This window comes from Thermobia domestica, unplaced genomic scaffold, assembly GCF_964235325.1.
Source record: "Thermobia domestica unplaced genomic scaffold, izTheDome1.hap1.1 HAP1_SCAFFOLD_1057, whole genome shotgun sequence".
Classification (NCBI taxonomy): Eukaryota; Metazoa; Arthropoda; class Insecta; order Zygentoma; family Lepismatidae; genus Thermobia; species Thermobia domestica.
Genome location: NW_027656767.1, coordinates 38,141 through 44,140, shown reverse-complemented (window position 1 = coordinate 44,140; position 6,000 = coordinate 38,141). Strand labels below are relative to the sequence as shown.

The 6,000-nt window shown below is 36.7% G+C and overlaps 2 non-coding genes across 2 annotated transcripts; both read right to left on the bottom strand.

Annotated features, from left to right (window-relative positions):
* Positions 1 to 385: 385 nt before the first annotated feature.
* On the bottom strand, positions 386 to 504 carry LOC145677581 (5S ribosomal RNA). Its single transcript, XR_014129885.1, has one exon. It is a non-coding gene; the product is annotated as a 5S ribosomal RNA (ribosomal RNA).
* A 177-nt stretch (positions 505 to 681) lies between these two features.
* LOC145677579 (5S ribosomal RNA) lies at positions 682 to 800 on the bottom strand. Its single transcript, XR_014129883.1, has one exon. It is a non-coding gene; the product is annotated as a 5S ribosomal RNA (ribosomal RNA).
* Between the last annotated feature and the right edge of the window lie 5,200 nt (positions 801 to 6,000).

Below are 6,000 nucleotides of genomic sequence, written 5' to 3'. Positions count from 1 at the left end.
ATTCTGTTATGTAGAAACACGTTGAAATCCAATTTCTATATGCTGTTAGTAAAAAAGTAAAGCACATAGCGGAGATGTGTCGTGCTTGTATACGAAAGGCATTTACTCGCCGGAGATCTACACTTAGTCATAATAATTTACTTTTAAAAAGTGGTAATACATTCCGTGTTAAGTATAGTAGTAGGTGCACACGGATCGGAAATCAGGTTATTTTAATGTGCCGTGCAAATAAACAGGCTGTTAGTGTAAGAAATAGTGGGTATAACGCTTAGAATATCGATTAATCGCTATGAAATAATGTTGATAAATTATCTCTTGAAAGTACTATAAAATTAATGTTTCTAGTATTTTCGTACTTGAAGGATAATGAAATTTGAAAAAGAGATGCCAACAGCACCTGGTGTTCCCAGGCGGTCACCCATCCAAGTACTGACCAGGCCCGATGCTGCTTGACTTCGGTGATCGGACGAGAACCGGTATATTCAGCATGGTATGGCCGTTGGCGAATGCATATGGCTTCGAGTGAGTTATTGTAGCTACGTAGGTTTGTCGGTGAATACTCAAAAAGACCAGCGCGTGGAAAGCGTTGCTAATTGTTTTAAGTAATGCATGATTACGAAATTATCGTGGTGAACGATGTGAGAATATTCGTCTTTGTGAAAAACAAAATTAGAAAAAGTATACCAACAGCACCTGGTGTTCCCAGGCGGTCACCCATCCAAGTACTGACCAGGCCCGATGCTGCTTGACTTCGGTGATCGGACGAGAACCGGTATATTCAGCATGGTATGGCCGTTGGCAACTACCTTTTCTTCAATGTCCTGTTAAGGAAGTATGTTTTAAGTAAGAATTGACATTATTAACTATAAAGGCAAGCATATTAACGTCGTTAACATTACTTGGAATATACTAATATTCGAATAAATATTTGAATGTTCGAATGATGAGTGATTCGGATGTTCATAGTGCCACTGTGTCCTATCGAGTTTACTATCACGAACCACGTATGAAATTGTATATAAATAAATAAAAATAAATCCTTTATTAAGTATTGATTACAGGAAAAAGGCAAACTTACATTCTTTAATGTACACAATGAAATGTATGAAAGATATTTTTAAGATATGTTTCACTTACCCTTTATAACGCAAGGTAGTTTTCAGTGTAGCATTCTCTTCAGCTGCGAGATAACGTAAGGCAGATGATCATTCAGTCGTGAAGCACTAAAATGTAATATACATTTTAACTATTATCGATAAGAATTATTTACTGCAGGGATGCAAATAAAGTGAGGCAAATTAGTAAATAAAAACCGATACTGTAACTGATAATATAATTAGTTGTATCTGTATTAGTTGTATATACAGTAATCGCACGATTATCCGCGGAGTTGGATGTTGGCATAATCGCGCATAATCAGCAGTATGAGCAGAAAAGGGAAATGAAATGAAATATTTAGATTTACGTCGCATACTTATACCGGTTACGCTAAAGGAGACGGTGATGATGAGTACTGAATGAAGAAAGTGGGAGGAAACGGGAGAAACCCGAGAAAACCCATGAGCACGGTCTTTATGCACGACAAAGTTCACACGGCACGAGCTGGGATTGAATCAGGGACCCCAAGCACCGGAGGCCAAAAAACGGACAAAAAGTCTTTCGTGCAACTTTCGTTTTCGGTAAAAAGTTTACACATAATTTAGAAAGAGTAGTTTTCTGGTCTTTTTATTTCACAAGTTGGTTCATGTCTATATTTTTTACATGCATAAAAAATTTTTCAACTCCCTTGCTTATTTCCTGTTAAAGACCTCTACCTCTGATTGTATTTTTTGCACATATTCTTATTGTTTTCAGACAACATTTCTAAAAGCGTAATTTATCGTCAGCAAGAAAAGAAAAGGAAAGCCTCGGATAGTGGAATGTGTACTGTATATATATATATATATATATATATATATATATATATATATATACGTATTAGTATATAGTTTTATTTTATACGTCTCCTATTATTACACAATGTGCAGATATTGTCAAAGCGCAAGTAAATATGTATAACTCCCCGTTCTGCACTTAATAACTTGAAAGAAGTTCGGGGAAGGTAGTGTAACAGAAAGTGCAAACAGAAATGAGGGTTTAAAGGCATTTAATATTATTCCGTAGTAGTATGATTTTTTGTAAAAAAAAAAAATATATATATATATATATATATATATATATATATATATATATATATCTAAACATACATATTCAATGATATAGTAAGAGGTTAGCAGCACTGATAGAACTGCAGAAAGTACAAAACCGTTAATAAGAAAGAGAGAGAGATGGTGGCCGCTTTTGTGCTTTTCATTGGCTAATTCCGAATTGCGCGCGAATACGTACGAGATTTCTTTCTTTTTCCTCTTCGCAGCCCAGATGTTGCCAATTAGAAGTTTTTAGTACTACATTTGTATGAAAATGTTGCCTTTAAGAAATGTGGTTTGCATACAGAGAAAAGAGCAAAATGAATATTTACCTTAGTGGGCATGAAAAAAGACGAAACATTTTGCAAGATGGACACACGAACTTCCTTAATGCAGGCGTTCAGTACATTATTGTAAAGAAAAAAACACTAAAAAGAATTACTTCAATATCCCTAGCAACATTCAACAATTCATAGAGAAAAATCTTTATTTTGAGAACAATGGAAAACTATGTAATTGTAGATAACTACTAAATTTAATGATTAAGGAAAACGTTTAGGCCCGGCCCTTCAGAAAGAAAGTGCACAGAATATTCTCTCATGGAAGCAATTGCAAAATCAACATTTTGTTTGCAGTTATAATTAGAGGATCTATATACAGGGTGTTCGAAAAAGAATGTATCCTCTTGAAAGAAAATATTCTCTGGGCCCCTAATCCTTTATATACCGAAAGGAAGTTTGTATAGCATTTTTTCTTACCTTCGTTAGAAGAATTGAAAGTGACTACTATCGTGACACGGGAGATATTTAATCGATAGTCGAATTACTCACATACTCGAATGAACACGTCTCTTGTAAGGAGAGGAAAGGCTTCTGTGATCCGCTATCGCAGCTGTGTCATATCTGCAGAGAATGTTAGGACACAAACGTGATCTTTGAGAGCCTCGTGAAAAGAAGTCGCATAGTATCATGTGTGGAGACATCGGGGCCATCTGAAGAACGCTTCATCATTAGGACCAAGGGCGAGTTACGAAACACTCTGGGATATATTTATTAACATAACTTCTCGTCATTCTGCAAGTGTGGTGGAGCTCCATCCTATTGGAAAAGGAAACCTCGGGAGCCCTCTTCATGTGTAGGTATCGTTCACATCTGAAGCATGTGAAGATAGATTACTGTACTATCGTGTACCTAAAATCATTTTCTACGAATACGAACATGTCTACACTGAAGGCAGTGCAGCTCTTTTTCTCTTTTTTTTGGTCATGTATTGTAACGCGGGGCAATGCACACAATAACATGTAATGTTGTGTATCATCATAAAGGGCCAGGGCGATGATTGGATCTTGATGGACGTGGAGAACTGATAGGTGATGTGAGTGGTATTGTGATCTATGGTTGTATGTTTACTGATGAATGCATAAGGAGAGGTGAAGCGGTTGCCTTTTTTTTTATGTCGATCGGGAGGGAAGCGATTGGGAAACTTTTGACTTTGTTTTTCAACCGAATATATTGATTGAATAGGTCGCCGACAATTTTACGGGGCGTCACGTCGTTGCCTTTTTCATGTCGATCGCGAGCGAAGCGAGCGTTTTTTTTTTTTTTTTTTTTTTTTTTTTTTTTTTTTTTTTTTTTACCGACAATATGTATTGAATCGGTTGCCAACACCTTTAGGGGCGCGTCACGTCCTTCTTTCTGTGCTGATCGCGAGCGAAGCGAGCGCGAAATTTTTGACTTTTTTTTTTTTTTTTTTTTTTTTTTTACCCACAATATTTATTCAATCGGTCGCCAACACTTTTAGGGGTGCGTCACGTCCTCTTTTCTCTGCTGATCGCGAGCGAAGCGAGCGCGAAATTTTGACCTTTTTTTCTCTTTTTAATTCTTTTTTTTCTTTAAGAAAAAATATTGATTTCATAGGTCGCGAACATTTTTACGGGATGCAACATCGTTTATTTGTTTTTCCAACCGTCTTTCTGTCTTGAGCCCCCGCCAAGTTAACTTTATGGTGGACAAAAACTATGTGCGGTGGGTTACCGCGGGGTTCTCCCGTTTCCTCCCACTTTCTTCATTCCACCACCATTTCAATCATTTCTCATAATCAGCGCCTCTTTTAGCCTAAGCGGCATAACGTGGGACGTAAAACAAAGATTTCCTTTAGTTGCTTTCTGTCTTGATTACGAGCGCGAAATTTTTTACTTTTTTTTTCTTTCTTTTGATATTATTCATTTAATAGGACGGCAACACCTTTACGGGCCGCCGCGTCGTCGTTTACACTTCTTCAGCCCATATTCTTTCTGCTTGTTCGTTTTCCGGCATCTTGTTATCACCGCCCGCGGCAATGCCTATGTCTTTCATCGCTTTTTGAAGCAAATCTTTAATAAATATGCACTCTCACATTTGTACTAATATGCATACCACAGTGGATAGACTGTAACTAGGAAAGCAGAAGCCTGCATATCATATTATTTAACAGTTGAAAGTGAACTGTCATTTTAAGTTTGATTTTGATCAGATGAGTGCAGTTCAACTCGTCGACAATTGTGAAGATTCTCGAGGTTAGGGACCATCCATTTTGTGCTTTGTAATGAAAATGGCTGCAGCCAAACTTCTCTGATCTGAATGAAACTTGGCATGATGATACATCTTGACCTGCTCTACAAGTTTATTTAGTATTTTCCGTTGCGCAGGCTTTTGCTTCTCCAGGTTCTCCCATGGAACTGAGAAACGTATTCAGTCGAACTTCTGCGGTAAGTCAGTATATCATCCTGAGAAGTTTGATCGAGATAGCAGAGGTTCGACTATTCGTTTTTCAATTCCATGTGATATTACAACACGGTGAACTAAATTTATATAGAAACACTTTGATTTTGTTTTGTTTTTTGCTAGCATTAAACTGAGAAAATGTTATTCAATAGACAGAGAACACCACTCAAAGAAAAGTACATCATAAGAATATATATATGGTTGCTGTGGTTCTCGGTTTAATTTGCTAGTTAAGAAACTTGCTCTAAATAAGTACATCTTACAGGTGAAAAACTAAGCCAGGCGATAGAATTAAATATAAAGTTATACACTTTTATTTTACGTTTACTAGTGTTGGGTTACTACTGTAAAATAAGTCAGTATATATGAAAGATAACTGTATTAGGTACTATTTTCCACCGGCGGTGTATTCTTGCATAGTGTACTTAATGTTTACAAGCGGGGCGCTACTAGTATGGATGCATGACAAGTGCTATTGAAACTCGAAAACTAACTGGTTTCCACTACCCTTGCTTATACGTATACCCGCGTCGCCTTCGCTCCTGTTCACTTTGGACGCACATTCTTGCTATCGCTCAGGCCCCCAGCTTTCTCCTGTTTTGGCTCCCTTAAATAGTATTCGTGCTTTTTATTGGCCACCTGGCAAAGCACTTGTAATGATTTTACACCAGTAACTCTAAAATACATGTGTATTACTTTATTTAATTCTGTCGTCTGCAGAATTTTTTTTTTTTCGTACAAATATGCCTTTTCATGCAGAACACTGAATTTTGCCTGTAAATTTTTGAGAATATGCTGTGACGAAACTTGAGCACCGTTCTTCTTTTCTTTCTTATCACGAGTCTTCTTTAGCCTAATGAGCACAATCATCACACGATAACGACTATTCTTTTCATTTAACTTGTAAACAAGTTGAACTAATAATAATAATTGATGTACAAAGGAGAAGTGTCCTACATATTTGAGGTAAAAAATAAAATAAATATACTTCTACTTCATCCGTGTTTACAAAGTTAAATGTTATCGATTTACAAAAAATGGTCACCTATCCA